Source organism: Sesamum indicum, linkage group LG8 (genome assembly GCF_026168435.1).
Source record: "Sesamum indicum cultivar Baizhima isolate 11 linkage group LG8, ASM2616843v1, whole genome shotgun sequence".
In the NCBI taxonomy this organism is placed as follows: Eukaryota; Viridiplantae; Streptophyta; class Magnoliopsida; order Lamiales; family Pedaliaceae; genus Sesamum; species Sesamum indicum.
Window position 1 is genome coordinate 10,236,834 of NC_142664.1, and position 17,471 is coordinate 10,254,304.

General features: G+C 43.9%; 1 non-coding gene across 1 annotated transcript; it reads left to right on the plus strand.

Annotated features, from left to right (window-relative positions):
• Nucleotides 1–16,949: 16,949 nt before the first annotated feature.
• TRNAS-UGA (transfer RNA serine (anticodon UGA)) lies at nucleotides 16,950–17,036 on the plus strand. Its single transcript has one exon. It is a non-coding gene; the product is annotated as a tRNA-Ser (tRNA).
• Nucleotides 17,037–17,471: the final 435 nt, after the last annotated feature.

A 17,471-nucleotide genomic window follows, 5' to 3' on the forward strand; every position in this document is an offset into this window, starting at 1 on the left:
AAAGCACAGAGAAGACGCTCTAGGTCTCCAAGAGAGACCCCTCCTCAATCTGACCTGGATCTGACCAATCCGGACTCGCCTTACACTGGATAGGCTTGACTTTGTTACCCTCCTTATCTTCCTACCCTCGGGATCCACATTATAGCATGTTAGCCCTTACCCTCCCTAAAAGAAAAATAAGATTTTCGTAAGAGAAGGAAGGCTAAGGTACCGAATGCTTAGGACCCCTTAAACCACTACACGGAATACGGGAAAGACAGAGAGAGAAGGCCTTTAGGAGCTTCATCCAACTCGAAATTGCTCGTTCAAACAGAGATGTATGTGTACCTGCAAGGGTCGGGCACCATTACTAGTATGAATAAGCGGTTGGAGTAACTCATACTGGACATCTGGGAAAGGAAAGACCCGGACACTTGACGCTCGTTTGGTTCCTTACTTGGGCCAGAGATTGGATCATGACAAGGTTGTGTTGTACGGATGCCCCTGGATCCGTTTTCGGATAAAGAAAACGTGGGTCTATTATCATCTTGCTAATGGAAAAGAAAACCAATGAATCTTCTTCTTTCGCACCTTTCCCTCTCCTGCATCTGGGACTCTATTTACTGCGCTTTGATCTTCCTTGCATCGAGCAGGGACGCAGATCAAGGGACAACTTGCTTCTTTCTTTATGGCTTGACGGGATAGAGGTTTTAGTAGTAACATAGTGAGTACTTTTCTTCTTTATGTTACACGTCTATCTCACTCTTCATTAACTCTAAGACTAGGGATCCGCGGCTCCTTCTCCTTCGGCTTTTTACCTTACTTCCGTTCATTCTCTTACCCTATGTCATCGTCACCCTCTTCCTCTTATTGAGGTACTAAAGAAAGAATCTCAGACACCCCCTCCTTATTAAACAGTTCCTTAGTTCTTATTCTACCGCTTTAGAGTAGCTTTAACACTAAGCAAGGAAGAACTATTAGAGATAGATTAAAGGGTAGTGAGTGCACTCAATAGGCTTTTCCCTATACCTCGAGAGTGAGACGGGAACGCTCCAAGGCACGCTCACAGCCTCCAGCGAATGCTCTTTCCTCTTTCTTAGCTTAGTCTTTTTTAAGGTTCTGCCGGGTACTGCGCTAACGAATTCATAGTAGGAGAGGGTAAGAACTAACTCGAGCTAGTCTTACTGATTTATCCGACTTGGGGGTTCAAAGCATGACTGATGGAAAATCTTTCTAGCGTTCTGACGAGGTAGTCGCTCATAAGGCTATGCATTATGAGTTGCGTGATAAAAGGGAAGAGCGGCACTTAGCGGGAGTAGCTAATCGGTAGGAGTCGTTCCCTAAGGCTTCAGTCCTAATGTCTCTGGCGCAAAACTTAGGAGTTCCTTTATCTCTATGAAAGTTACGGACCAGGCTCTTAATTAAATAGAAATCCCGTTCAGAGCATCATACAGGGCGAAGACTGAACAAAACAACCCTCGTACCCCGTTTATACTGATCAGAACTAGCATCTTGCCTCATTTGCCTCAATCTCGGTGCCTGGTGGTCTCCCCCACTCAAGCTTGGAACCCACTCTGAGAATCTCGGATAGTGCCTCAACCCACTGGTCTTCACCCTCGGTTAGCACGACTCAAAAACCACTGTAAACTCATGTTAGTGTTGCCTCTCTAGTGCCTCAGTCCTATGACCTTCACCCTGAATCAGCTTGGTATCCCTCTGGATCTCGTGCCTTCTTTCCCCAGCCAAAGACCTTGATTGGAATGCTTCCCCCTGAGCCTGAGCTAAAGTAATCTTCTTCCTGCCATGCACTAAGCTACTCATCCGTCTTTTATAGATAAGTGGGCAATTGAACTACTATCTAAGCCGACCTAATACCTATATACTTTCCTTACACTGCTACAACTGAACTGGGCCAAGCCCAAATAGTTCTTCTTAAGGGAAAATCACTCTTTCTGACCTCTCCTACAAGTTCGGAAGTGATGGTCCAAACGTTCATTCTTCTCTGCTTTATGAAAGGTAAATCAAAGATTCTCGATACTCCTTCAATTGTTATGGCATCCTCGAAAGAGGTCGTAAGGCTTCAAGGAAGAAGCCGCTAAGCCTATGCACATGAATCAGAAGCTGTGGCACTATCTTGAAACCATGGGGTATTAAAGATACCTTAAGAAGGGTTACATACTCAGAGAAAGTCAAATACTCGTTCTCTCTTGCGAGTCAAGTATGCCGCACCATGAGCATCTACGCTGCCTGAAATAAGGGAAGATCCTAGCCTAATCTCTTTATCCAGAATGGTCTCACTAACGGGCCTGTTTAACTCATTCATCACGGGGAAATCCTTCATATGAGAGTGTGCTACTCCTTTCCTTACTAAGCATTTTTTTTGGAGTGGGTTGCAAATTATCTTGCTTCGTGTGATTTGAATCAAACCTTTCCAGCTTCCAAGCATTTAGTGTGAGTGCCCTCTTTTTTCTTTTATTACCTGACTACTTTCTATGACCTATAACGAAAAAGAAGCATATGGAAAGGGCCCCTTAGGACTACTACGGACACCATTTTTCACTGGTTCCATATCGGCTTTCATCAAGTCCGAGTCAAGAAGGTTAGAAAGTCCAACTTCCACAGCCTCAGAGATTGAATTGACCCTTGACGACTTCCTGCAAGCTTCAGTTTCAAAGAAAGGATAGCGCTGCCCTATTTGTTGATGCTGTTGACTTTCCAGAATACCTTGCTTGAACTGTCTACTAGCTCGCATGTAGAAAGAATTGATGATGCCCTTAGGGCTCCATCTGTAATCGAAGGAAACTGGCTTGCTTGATTCGAGTGCTAGCTGTCTTCTGCGGTTATAGAATTTTGAAATATCTTACCTTCTAAGCAAAGACTGAAGCGAGTAAGAGAGAGATCCAACTCCAGCTATGAAACATAGTTGAGAGAATAGAACATTAACACCATAAGAGAAAAGGGTCGATGTAATTGAGCAGATCACTACTCGTTAATCAATTTCAATTCTACGATACGATATTTCTCTTTCTTTCTTTTCTAGTCTGACGAATTACAATGAAAGATCCCTCAGTCCTCATCAGTCTTAGTCTTCGTTAATGATTTTTCTACCAGACTTTTCTGAACCTACATATTTCATCTTGACCTTTTCACTCCCGGCACACTGACTATATCTTATCTTTGTTCTAAGAAGATTTACCTCACCTGATGGCTCCCGTCGAACTAGAAGAATTTCGAAAGCAATTCCTCTAGGGCTCCGACACTGCTACTTAAGAAGGTCAGCATCAACTTACCTTTCCTCTCCTTAAGAACTCAAGAACTCGGAGCTGCCTGTAAGCCCTAACTCCGAACTCTTTACTCATTAGGTGTACATGGATGGAGCTCTTCCCGAAGCCGAAAAAGGTTCTGAAAGAGCTCGAGCATAGTGTACGAAGCGAAAGGGAATGATGGCTGATAGGTTGAGCATACCTTACACGAGAAGAGGCTCGTACAACAGGTAGAGGGTTGAAAAGACCCTTCCTGTAGCCTTCTATAAGAAGCTGCGACGAAGCGAATCTCTCATCTGGAACCCTCAGCTTGACGGCTTGACTGCATTACCTTCGTCACCTTCCCTTTGTCCCTTAACTGCTGACAGCAATAAGTAATCCCAGATAAAGCTTTCATACGTGATTCCGAAATCAAATAAAACAAACCGTAAGGAAAGGGACTACTGTAACCTATAAGATCTGGAGTAGCTCCCTTATCTCATTGCTTACTAAGCGCAAACAAAGAGTTCAAAGTCAGCTAGTGAGATGCTATATCAATTAGTCTCTTCAGAGCCCTACAAAGGTTGACTTGCCCGAAGAGCTTAACCCAGCCCAACCACTCCTCAGTGCCTTCGAAAGCTCTATCTAAGCAGCTTTTTCAATATAGCCAGTGTGCCGTGCATGTGTATCAGCCACAGAAGAAACTTACGGAGAAAGGTCTTTGCTCTAACCGGCAGCCGGGGAAGGCTTTGATGGGAGTGGTCTCTTTGTTTGCTACGACATAGTCAAAGGAAGGAGGACCAGTGAAGCAGTTGAGCAATCGAAGATTGTCTTGCCCCTTTTCTCTCTTTCTTTGGATCTAGCTATTGGACATCGTTGCCCGGTCCTTACTTCGGTCGAAAGGGCTTCGAAAGAACTCTTAAAAGAAAGAAGGATGCAGCGAGTGAGCCTGTTAATTCTTATGATCGGTATACTCCTTTGCTTTGGACTTTTAGATCGTTAGCTTCTTTTCTTAGCTTAGGAAGGCATGGGTTAACGCATAGCACTCTAACCCTTCTAACTATTAAAAAAGAGCATTCACATGGGCTTGAAATCCCTTTAAAAGACAGCTTTCAAACTCACTTGCTGCAAGCTTTCTTCCAATGGCTCTAAAGGCACTCCTAATAGATGGAAAGACACTGCCAATGACAGTAGTAGCACTAAGAAGATATAGTCTAGTTCATCAGCTGTACGCTTTCTCCCGGAAGAGAAAAAGAAAAGACTAAAAAGAAAAAGATGCAAGAAAGCTGGTCGCTTCCTTCCTGGCTTAAGCGCAACAAGAGCTTGCTTGGTTGATAAGATAAAAGCACTCTCTATACAAGGCTTTCTTCCTCCAATACTATGCTATCATTAACTTAGTATGCTAGCACGCCTAGCAACGAAAAGACTAATCAGCCTTTCCTAGGGGACGAGGAAAGAGTCATAGCCTTATATCGCAGTTTTCACTGGCTAACCCTACATAGCATAGCTTGAGAATAAATAGTACTTCCGCTTAGCTTACTTGATACTAGCTTGCCTGACCCGACATAGGAACTACGAGGGAAGGAAAGATTTTCTAGTATTCTCATATATATATCCTACTATGGAAATAGTTCGCCAGCCCTGGAAATCATTAACCTCCTTATCCTCGAGACTCTCGTAACAGCCTCGTATTATCCTCGTGGTAAAAAAGAATAAATAGTCATGTTATCCATGTAAAGCCACATAACAGAAAGGTTATACGCTTTAGACATCTTAGACACGGTATTACTACTATGAAAGGTACAACTGCTAGTCACTCCGTGCCCTATGATATGAACGCCCTATACATGCTTTTGAAAAGGAGGTCATCCGAGATTCTCCTTTCGGAAGGGAAAGAAAGTCCAAGATCTAGAATCATCGCAGACAGCTGAGCCCACAATACACGAAGACTAGTTAGACTGCCTATACAACCTTATCTTCTCCATGGAATTTACCTAGAAGAAAAAAAGCCAAACAGGAAAGAAGAGCGAGGAGTATGAGAAGAGAGTTAAGAGACGAAGGTAGTAAGGTCAGGACAAAGGAGTTCCGAAGGTCAGGCTGGCTGATAAGACTTTTGTTCCAGGTCAATAAAGACTACAAACTAGTACTGCTAACAAAGCGAGGGGCGTAGCGAAGAGCTTGTTCCAGTTTCGAATACGAGAAGGAGAAGAACGGAAATACCAGAGGAGAAGAGGCGAGTACGAGAGGGCAGGCTTGTTTGGTAGCTGGCTTTCGAGCGAAGAGACCAGAAGAGATTTGTAAAAAGAGAAGATTGGGAACCTCTTAACTGTTGTACCGGTCTTTAAGTCCCTACTACTAGTAGAGCTAACCAGAGAGCCGCTTACTTGCTTGTGTGCCAGTTCATCTTCGTATAATTACAAAGCCAGGAAAAGGAAAGAAGAGCTAAGCGTTCAACTCCTACTCCTAGTTCTAGTCCTCCCATTAAGAGTACGAGAGGTAAAAAGCAAGGTATTGCAAATTTCATTACCTACACCTGTTGCTATTCTTAAGAAGAGACGACTTTCTGTTGCCTTTGCTTATTTGCTTTCCAGCTTTACGAGAGAGCACTGCTTGAAAGAGTTTAGGACCTCTTAGTCCTTCCAATTCCTCGTACTTTAGTCGAGCATATTACATAACCTCTTTAATTCACTATGGCCACCCTTATGTAAAAGATTGCTGGACCATTATCTGCTGGTTGACTAATGCTAGCTTCAACAGATGTCCGGGTTAATCCAATTGTTCGTTTCAATTACTTTTCCAACCTGAGTTTCATTTTCTTCTGTTGTTGATTTCTCTTTCGCTAGAGTGTGAATCATACGCCGGATGTAATTAGATAGATATCATAAAGATTTATAGTCTAGTGGAGTAGCCTCTGTGCCACATATACTGGGCGATAGAGTTCGTTCGGGACACGTGGGCCAAGAAGCTCTAGGCAATTCTCACGATCACGGTCGATCATGGTTCAACTCCATGTCGTGAAAGTGAAACCAATCATTTCTTTCATTAACATCAACGAATCACTATCTTTCTTTCATCGGTAGGGCGATCAGTCTTTTCTTTCTGTGTGTAATCGGAGTGTAGCACCTCTCTGGCCTTATGGGCCTCCACAGATGTAACAAAAAGTAGAATTTTTTCTGTCTATAAGCTTGTGACTTGATCCGCTAGCGCTGGTTCGATTCCTGCTTGCGAGAAACGAAAAATGAAACGATCTACAGGGATTTTATGCTTCTCATCCATTCTTTGAGTGAGTCGGGTCATCGGTTGGCTTGCTTCACCGGTCTGGCTCATTGGCTTCTTAATGACTAAAGCGGAGTCGGAGAGGATCCGAAGGAGAAGTTGAGCTCGTCGGATCTGCTGCCCGTGACGTGAGTGATCGTTGACCCTGCCCCTTCTTTTCTTATTTCTATTTGTGACGTCGAGTGCTTAAGTGAGAAAAGCGGTCTGGCAGATCCTGGTAATGATTAGATAACTGGGACATCCGTCCTTTTCACCTCTCTATATGTATGTGCTGCTTATCCTTATACGTAATTTTTGATAGAAAGAGAAAGATGTTAGGGTCAGTATCACAGAAGATGGACACATCAAAGCAATAAGATAAAGAAGAATGAAAACCAAATGAGAAACGCGAGCGAGCAAAGTCTAGTAGCAAGTTAAGAAGCCAAGTGAAGTATACGAAACGAAACGAGAGAAAAGCGATCCCTTACCTTAAAAAGTTAGAGGCAATGGGCCAAATAGCATAGCACCACTTGCTTAGCGCCCTAATTCTATAACCATCCGTTGAAGACTATCATGCCTGTTTAATGAAAAAATGGCTGGCTCTGGCTACCTTGCGGAGCAAACAAAAGATCCCCAAATCACACTGCCTGTATGAACAAAGAAACTTTGTACAACCGTGGAAAAGATTCCATATTCTATGCCAATGGACTCGTGACATCCATGTACTGAGTCGTCAAATGAGCCACGTTAAGAAAGCCCAAGCTTATACGCATTGGCCCACAGGGTGCCCCAAGAGGGCCCGAATGAAAGACCCAAGCCTACATGAACCATCACAAAGAAAGTCCTACAAATGGGCCTCTTTCGATGAAAGCCCACAGAAGGGCCAAAGCACAACAAGCCTACCCATCATCAAAGCAAGCCCCAATGCTTAAATGACCTCATTGTCATAGAAGCCCTTTCCTTACTCCTCAATATAGTTGCAGGTAGTCTTCCATACATTAAGATTTGCAGCATGCTTTTTCCATTTGCTAAAGCCCTCCTTTGTTATCTTTGCCATAAATGAATCAAGACCAAACTTTTTTCTGAGACCAATCGATATGGCTTGTCGTACTGTACTGGTTTCGGGCTAGCTGTCTTGATCCGTCTTCCTAGATGCGACGAAGGGCCTACCAATGATGCTCTACTGACGAAACCAAGGGCGTTCCCGTGAGATAAGGGATTCAAGACTCGAACCCAAAGGTGGCCAACAAAGAAGAGAGCTCCAAAACTCCTTCCCTTCTCTATTTTAGTAAAAGCGTGTCTGCAAGGTCTATTGATTACCATTTGATAGGGGTACGAAAGCAGTTTCCGCACTGTAAGCCTATGCTTCTTTGTAAGCTTTCTCGTAGTTCATATCAGACTTGGAAGGTAACCCGCTTCCTGTGATCTAATGTGATGGCTGGGGCTAATGTGCACTGATCGGGACTACAGCTAATGCAGCGGGTGAGTCTAATGCACCCGAAGCCTAAAGTTAGTACTTGGCCGATTCCGCAGCATGAGATAGTTAAAAAGCTTGTGCATAGTATAGGGGGTTCGAGCCCTTCTCCAACAACTGGTGTAATTATTGGCAAGAGCCAGTGATCGCCAATTCCTTTCCCAAAGGCTCCCTCTAACTCTAAGCTGGACTAGAGTACGTTCTTTTGCGCTTTCCGTCGATCGAAGTAGGGCAAGTCTCAGTCTTGTATTTGAGGTTGGTCAGAGGGCTGGCTTTCTAAACCCGCGATTTACAGCGGCGTCATCAGATTTTGTCCAGTTGAAGGTAGTTGAAAGATGGAGCTTTACGAAACGTTTTCAAAGCATCCGACTTCAAGCGGGAACTTATCGAAAGCAGTTTTAGCAGATCGACCTAAGGTAAGGTTCTGAAAGAAAGGTAATTGAAAACAAATCAAAAAAACGCCGTCAATAAGAAGGAAGTTCAGTTGTCAATTGTTGCCAGGTAAGATGGTTTCAAATCAATCTCCCCTTCGAACTTAACGAAATACATCACTGCCTATTCGTCTTTAATAAGTCCATTTTCGCGAGATTTAAAAGCATTTCTTCTTTCAAAGACAAAGCTTGGATTGATGAATTCCAATGGGATAAAGAGCAGTTTTAGGGCAACTCTTTTTCTTCTCTTATCCTTAGGAATGGCTAAACTTCATTGTCCTAGGAAGAAAGCTAATGAAAGCAAAGGTTAAGAATATCTTTCAGAAGTTAGTCAAAATATCACTTTTCTCCATTGTACTATGATTGCTAGATAGCATTCCAAGCTCCAACATCGAATTCCTATCGAACGGGAATTCTTAGTAGTGCTAGTGAGCGTATGGAAATGGAATTCATCGAGTCTTTCAAGAAGTTATATCCATTTTATGGGCGCCCTAGACCATTTTGGGTGACTTTTTCGTGCTTGTCCTTGGAAATAAGAGAAAAATGTTCAGCCCCTTTTCTAAAGAAGAGATTGAAAAAACGGTGTTCAATCTAGAGGAGATCTTACTAATAATAAATAAATACGATGGTTTTTCTTTAGGGTTTATTCAGGCTTTATGGGCTTTGTTAGAAGCGAACCGCAGGCTATGGAAGAGTTTAGGTATTATAATACCCACTGCAGCATTTTCAATGCCAACACTCTGGAATAACTTTATGAGATCCACTTCTAAGAAAACCCTGAAGTGGAAATGATTTAGAATTAGTTTGCAAACGATAGACAAACTTTCGATGGGGTCCTGGTTATTTATGTTTAAGTGATAGATAAAGATCGAAATGCGGCAATGGTAGTAACACCAGCTGTTGACCCGGTTTCTATGAACTCATCTAATCCAATGTCATATCCAGTTGACCGGGTCGAACTATCAGCAGTGGAGAAGGCAACAAGAGCACACCGAACAAAGGCGGAGATATCACCAGCGACAGAGGTAGCAACATCTAAGCCAGTATCTGGGCCAGTTGGCTTCATCGACTCAGCAATTGAAGTGGTTGATCTTGAACCAATTTGTTCATCAGTTGCCCCATTACCCGGTAAACTCTCCTGGATCAATAGCATTGGATCGGGAATGTGGCTTAGAGGTCGCACGCCTAGGATAAATTGGGAAGAGGGCCGGTTGATAAAAGCTTTTGATTTTCATTTTAGAAACAATAAATCTTTCTTTTATCACTATAACTAGGCTTGTAGTCGTAGTAGTCGGCATTCCTACGCGCCCGCCAGAATGCCTCCTTGGTTCAGGACAAAGCCAAAAGCCGATAGGCGGTCTTCTTTCCAGTGAAGGCTCGCTTCGTTATTAGACTCGTGTAGCGAGAGATCATGAAAATAACGTAAAAAATTCCTTTTTTAATTAGAATATAAAAAAGATAAAATAAGGAACCGAAGAAAAGAAGTCAATGAAGCCAAGAAGTGGAGCAAAGAATTATCCTTAAAAAGGGAAGAAAGCTTTCTACAACTCATGAACAGCACTCCCACCGTGCAGTTAACCTTTGCAGCAAGAGATAGCTGCAGTTATTCAAAAGCAGAAGGAACTTGAAGAGGGGTTTGTTTGTGGAGGCAAGCAATAGGAAGAAGAAGAATGTGCGCAGTCGCTTTCAGGCGGGCGCACTAGATCAACCGTTGATCCTAACCCTCGAAGTGGTCAAAAGAAAGAACCTGGTGAGGGTTCACCACTCTCAGAATCATCCATGGAGCTCATGGATCGAGCGTCAAAAGAAGGACCTTGCCTAGGTCCGGCATCCGAGTGGAAAAGGAACCTTTCGTGTGTTCATCAGGTGACAAAGCAAGAGGACAAGAGGCAGGTTCATTGTCCTTCAAAAGAGAGAGGGGATGCCTCCAATTAGACGAAAAGAAGGTCTATCATCACAGCAAGCAGCATCACTGGTAGAGATCACATCACAAACGGATCAACCCGGGGAAGGAAAACATCCTCATCCTCTAGAGCCAACCCAACCTAAAGAACTCAGCGGCCATACAGTCATCCTGGTCGGCGCTCGACGCCGAAGCAGGTCTTGACCCTTTCCTAGGTCTAAGCCTCTCTAATTTGGGGTAGGATATATATATTATATTACCTCAATTGAGCACGTTGGGTGACCCTTTCTTTGAATATGCCATACATTTTTTCTTCTGCTAAAGATTTCCTAAGGGGTTCCACGGCCTTAACAAAATGTTCTTTGTAATAAAAAGTAAGGGGTCAGATTCTGACCCATCTCTCTTTCGCTTTCTCTTTTCCTCCAAAAGCAAAGTTCTATCCTTTCTTCTTCAGAAAGACCTAGTCCACCAGATTGATCCTACGGTCAGCATCGGTTTGATTGGTTCTGAAAGACGCTGGCTTTCTCTACCGCTTTAACGCGCCTAGGCTGGTATCCTAGTTGGAGCATGATTTTCCATGCTTCCCTACTGGGTTGATATCCATCTACCCGTGGTTTATATCTTTTCCTGCTAAGCTTAAGACACAAGACTCTTGTCTTCGGGTCTTCTTTTATTCGGGTGATAACGGTATAACCAAAAGAAAAGGGCGAAACCAAGGAGTAAGTTGAATGCAGTGAGGGTCCGAAGGAGAAGGTGGTACTGAGGATCAAAGGGCCTACTTGGACATCAGCAATCAGCCTGCCTCTTGCGAGTTATCATAAGCGGTGATGTACACGGGAGAAGGGGCCTCCGAGTCCTCAGAAATGTCAAGGGCGCGCAGCGTAGCGTGGATAGAGGGCAAAGATCCACCAAAAAAAAAAGGAGGACGTGAAGCTGTTCACTCTGCTTTCCCTGGTTCCGGTTTACCTGTCGAAGGTGGTATGGCATTGGTGTTTATATTATAGAAAAAGAAGAAGATCACGGCTCCTTTTAGGAAGGAATCTGTAGAGAGGAATCGAATCCGCGGACAGGTCTTGTCTAATGACTTGGTTTCCAAGAAGAATTGAATCATAAGCATGGAATCGGACAAGCATTGGATTTCCAACAAAGAGTAAATATTCTTTCTTTGAATGTTGTCCCTTTCAGCTGATCTACGACCACCCTTGCTTTTTATGCTTTTTAAAAGGCTAAGGCTTGACTCTTAGAATGGCTTGTGCAAGCAAGAAAAGGCTGGTCGAGAATCCAACTGACAGATGGCAAGATCTTAAGTATTCGACGTTATCCCAGCTATTTTCGCATCCCCTGCTATTGAAGAAGCTGTGGCATGTGATTAGCTCCTATGATATCTTTTTGAATTCCCATCTGAGATCCTATTTTCAACACATGAGTAAGCGAAAGAGCAGAAAGAATAGGCAGCTATTGAATTGAATCAGCAGCACATTCGCCGGAAAGAGCTCTCCCTATTGCGCATAGCCGGCAAGAGACTAGAACCATTCCCCGCACCTTCCTTTATGGTATTAGCTTATCAGTAAGAACGGATTCACCACTGTAAGAAATTCGAACTAATGCCACATCTTCTACTTTGACAAGACAGGTGCAAAAGGAAAAGGAGTAAGGGCTTAGGAAGGTAGCGCAGTGGAAGCAGCAATCCCTATTGCGCATATCCCTTTCCTTTATTGGGCGAATCAGAATACGCTTTTTGAAGTGCCATTAGAATAACCGCTGTTGTCTCTTTCCTGCTCTCCTCTGCCCCTTATGAAAGTCAAGAATAACAATGGTCGGACACTCTATCCTCTGTTTTCCTGCAATAAACCCTTAATCAACTAAGTATAGGCTGTGCACTCCCTCAAAACACTCTTGTTTTGGCTCTCGAAGTCCACTTTCCGCTTAGAATCCTGCGCTACTACGAAGAGTTCGCAGCTTGTGGAGGCGGAGGAGCACCAGCAGCAGAGCGAGAGAGTAGAAGCCTAGGTTGCTCCTGTGGCCGACCCTACTTAGCCTTCACCACCAATGATAGAGGAGTTTTATACCTTGACCCAGTACCCAAACCTGTTGACAGAGCCTGTTGATTGATAGTCCCTTAATGTATATATCTAGGTTGGTGATGAACCAAGATTCCTTACTTCTATTCGCTATAGCTTCAATGCCGAGCTAGCATAGCGGTTGCGCTATTTGTATTTGTTGAGGAAAAAACAACAAATAAGCTAAGTTCTTTCTCCTCTCAAGCCAGAGCATATCGCTACTGAAATGAACCTGTTTCGGCAAATGCTCTACCAAGCTGCACATCTTCAAGCTTAGGGAAGCCTGTTTACTTAGACATCTCGGGATGGAGAATGAATAACAATGTTCATTGCCTCTTATGAGTCTTACACGGTTTTCATTCAAGACTGGGGTCTTTCCTTAGTCTTAGTACAGACTAATATTTTCAAACCTTAGCACAAGTATGTACTAAGTTCTTAAACCTTCTCTTCTTCCTGAAACGGATTCGTGAACAACTGCAGCTCCTACTCTGACAAAGGATTCAATGGCATCACTTTTTCCTTAAACATCTGAAATAAAGAGCTAAGCCCGGGTGAGGATGGAACTCTCAAGGCGACATCTGTGAGATGAGAAGAGAAGTCGAAAGTGCTAACAACGGATAAGCATTCACCAACAAGACCAGAAAGACCGGCTATTGCAAGAACAGGATTACGCATGAAATTCACCTCGGTTTGACATTCAGGTAAGGATATCGTGGATAAGCTCTTGCTCTTAGAGAATAGAATCTACTCTTTGATGCGGATAATAGGGGTGAGCTAGACTAATGGCATGGGAACTTCCTTTCCTCGAGAAAGCAGGTTCCTTCTTTTAGCCTCAGTGAACCAAGTTTAGTGATCCAATCAGCCGGAATCGAACAGAAGAATAACTCGAAGGATGGGATAAACTCTCAGGAGAAGAAAGGGCATGATTCAGAAGGATAGTGAATCCGGTGTGGAATCGAACGAGAAGGGAAATGGATATATATAGCCCTCCTCCTATTAGACAGGAAAAACTAGCTGCTACCATGGTACACCAATGGAATCTTTGCTTTAAACGATTTGACCCGCGATTCCGCTTTTTCTTATTTCATTCCTCTACTTTCCCATTGAATACTTCCTTTACCTTAGGGAGTCCTACTTAAGCAAAGACGGCAGGTTGGAAAGGCATAGGAATTGCTATCGGGCTACGATCACAGGCCGACCCTCCTTGATTCTAGTACTGTTTTAGCATGTCGCGACTTTCTTCTTCAATTCAACTACCACTACTATGCTACCATACCACACAACAAAAGCCCTAAATATAGCTGTAGATGAATGGACCTACCTGGGAATACCTCTTTTGCCAATTCCAGCAAGTTCTGCATGGTCGGGGGAGCGGCGCCTTCATTGTCTGGCTCTAGTTAATCCCATGCTTCGCCAATCATTTAGGAGTACTACAGTTCTGGATAGGTATGGAGAACACCCTTCCTCTCGGCTTTTAGATTAGAAAGCAATGCTTACACAAAGGCAAGGTCGAGCATATTATCTAAAACCTATACCGAGCATATGACTCAACACCTCTCTCCCTCGCTCGAGCTCTAACCTCTCCAACTCAGTCTTCGATCCTCGTTCGAGCTGCTCTCGCTCTTCTTCTATTCTATATTTGAACAGTAAGCCCTAACTCCTCTTTCTTCAATGGTTATAGGAGGCATTTTCCCACAATCATCGATCTTGAACATTGCTGCCAAGGTAGCCAATGCATCTGCTATCTGGTTTTCTATTCTAGCTACTTGATCAAACGCGATGAACTCAAATTCTTTTGCCAAATCGGTTATATATCTCTGATAAGGGATCAATTTTCCATCTTTCGTTTCCCATTCATGGTTAAGTTGATTGATGACTAAAATGGAATCTCCATAAACTTCTAGGCACTTATGAGCTTCCGCTTCCTTCACAATAACCATGGCATGAGATGTATTTTCCTTATTAGAAAGCAAACCGAAGCTGCTTTTACTGTTCTCGTAACCGTTGATGGAGGAATTACCGCTCTTACTCTATCCGCTGTTGGGATTGATTCCTTTCCTTCTGATGTGGACAAATAGACATCCGCTGTTTGAGAATGAGTTGTGAAAGAAGAAGCTGCACATAACACATAAAGGCAGGGAGTAGCACTAGTCTCATCTCAGGGCATGCCCATAATCGGATTGATGGCAGAATCCGCAGCAGGGCAATGGAATAGGAAGAAATGGGGCGAAACTGTCGGTGGTATATAAGAGCTCTTAGAATAGCTTGTGCCCAGTTAAGATACAAAGTGAAAAAGTATGCTTTGCACGAATAGGTATAGATTCAGATGCGGGATTAGCCCAGAGATGCCTTCAACAGCCCTCAATTACATCGAGCCTGCTTTCCTGAACCGGATTGCACTGATCAGATTAGGCAGAAGAAAGATGCCATATAAAGAAGAAAGCCAGATAGCGGGAATTAAACCAATATTAATATTAAATAAGAACCAATAGCAGTTGTTGAAGGTTGAAGCTTTAGCTCTAGATAGAGAGTCGGAAATAGGACCCTACAGGACCGGCGTCCTTATTTACCTTAGCAGGGCAGGAGGTGAAGATCAAGCACATCGTGACGGAACGGAATGATAAATAGAATCGGCAGCGGAGGATATGAAATAGAAGCATTCCCGTCATCAGCATCTGAGTCATTAGTTTCTTCAGCACCAGGGCCCATAGTTGTTCCCCTTGAAGCAGCACGTGTTGATTGAGATCGCGCTTCTTCCTAGAGGTAATTAAGAGGCAGGGGATTGAGTGGAAGGAGCAAAAAGGGTAAAGTCGGCACCTTTAGTTGACCTCGTTAATTGAGAACCAGAGCCTGTTCAAGCAAATCCGATTCAAGGCACAAAATAGAGTAATAACCAGCATCCTCACCAGTTCCAACTTCCTAGCTGGCCGGCGTCCCTGTTCTGGTATGTGATATCCCCTAATGAGGTGCTGTTATAGTTCTGCGGAGTGATGTTCCAACATCCCTTCCTGTCCCAGCTTCTTTTCTCGCATCGCTTAGTAAAGAGTAAGAGCTTCCGAGAAAGCCAAGGATCCGAAGTATAATATTTCTCTACCTTGGATACTCCAAGCCTCAATTACATCGACCCTCTCTTTTTCATTCCATTCCCCTCTAACGGAACGGCTAGAATAGAAGGTCAAGTCCAGCTCTTTCGCCAATAAATGCAACGAGATGCCTTTTCTTTTGCTTTCCACTGAAAAAGGCCTTCCAAGGCTAGTCATTCATCTGATGACAATACGACTAGTCGCTGACCTTCTTTCTTGATCAGGGGAAACTTCCTTATTCTGTCGCCGATCGAGCACGCTGCTGAACTTCAGGAGTCATCTTTCCGTTGAGGCCCAGTTTCGCTTTGTAGCGTGCTCTTTCCCAAGATGTATAAACTCCTTTTGGTTGGCTTCTGTACAATGGTAAAAGTTCGAGCGAGTATGGTTCTTTCTTTCCCTATTTATGGCCATATCGCCAAATCTACCTACGTCTTCATAAGCATACTTTTGATCTCCTTCGAATTTCAAAGAGGGGTTGGGGATCCACCAAACACTCTATTTACGCTATTTAGAGTGATCACCTGCTTTAGTTCTCCCCTAAACTCGAGAAAAAGACAATGAACTGAAAACGAAAAGTGTCTCTGATACGAGGCATCGCAGGGAATCTGAATAGAAGGAAGCGGAGCCTCAAGCCAATCTCAAAGCATCCTATCGGGGAGCACTCGGACAGTGTTCTTCCACTTTTAGCCAACAAAGTGAAAAGGCGCTTCAAGCCAAGAAGTGAAGTAGCGGAACGGGCAAGGAGTTGACTTTTCTACCCTATGAAAGCCCTTTTTCAGCTGCTAAGATAGTGGCTGTTTTTCTATTTGCTTTGATTCAAGAGTGGTACTTCCTTCCCCAAGGACAAGACGGCTAGGAAACGCTCTTCTTCATATTTTTATGCCTGGGCTGTTAGGCTCTCAGCCACATGGATAGTTCAATGTGCTCATCAACGCCTGACCCTGAGATGTGGATCATCCAAGGCACATTAGCATGGCGTACTTCTCCTGCTCGAACCGGGGTTTGAAACCAAACTTCTCCTCAGGAGGATCGATGGGGCGATTCAGGTGAGATCCAATGTAGATCCAACTTTCTATTCACTCGTGGGATCCGGGCGGTCCGGGGGGGACCACCATGGCTCCTCTCTTCTCGAGAATCCATACATCCCTTATCAATCTATGGACAGTTATCTCTCGAGCACAGGTTTAGGTTCGGCCTCAATGGGAAAATAAAATGGAGCACCTAACAACGTATCTTCACAGACCAAGAACTACAAGATCGTCCCTTTCATTCTGGGGCGACGGAGGGATCGTACCATTCGAGCCTTTTTTTTCATGCTTTTCCCGAGGGTCTGGAGAAAGCTGCAATCAATAGGATTTTCCTAACCCTCCCTTCCCGAAACGAAGGAGGTGAAATTCTTTTTCCTTTCCGCAGGGAGCGCAGCAACCAAGGTGCATATTATCATATAGAAAGAAGCAAGCGTAGCGAATCACATGGATAAGCCCCTACCTGCCAGCGCGCGGATAGATAGGGCGGGCGAAGGGGATGGATGTCTGAGCGGTTGAAAGAGTCGGTCTTGAAAACCGAAGTATTGATAAGAATACCGGGGGTTCGAATCCCTCTCCATCCGTGAAGTAATAAGTTATCTCTTGCGTTATATAAGAACGAATCGGATCTTGGCTCACTGTCCCGCTCGTATCGAACGTATTCGCTACTATAGATTTCGATTTGAAAAGCATTTAGCACTCAAGGAAAGTAGTGCGTGGTTGAGGCTTTCGATTCCGTTAAGGGGGCGTGGGAAGGGAAAAGATGCCAACCAATTAATCCAACACAAAAGAAGTATAAAGACCCAAAGCAGGAGCTGGCAGAATGTCTTCTTATAGCCTTCGTTCCCCGTTAGCCCTATGGCAAGTCAGCTACCACACCATGGCTAAGAACCCCTATCGAGAGAAGGGTTTCGTTTTTCCGTTAAGGCTTGCTTGTTACGACTTCACTCCAGTGATATACTTTTCGCAATGGTTTAAGTGATTCTTCGTCGCTTGCCAACCAATGGAGCGTCTCAACG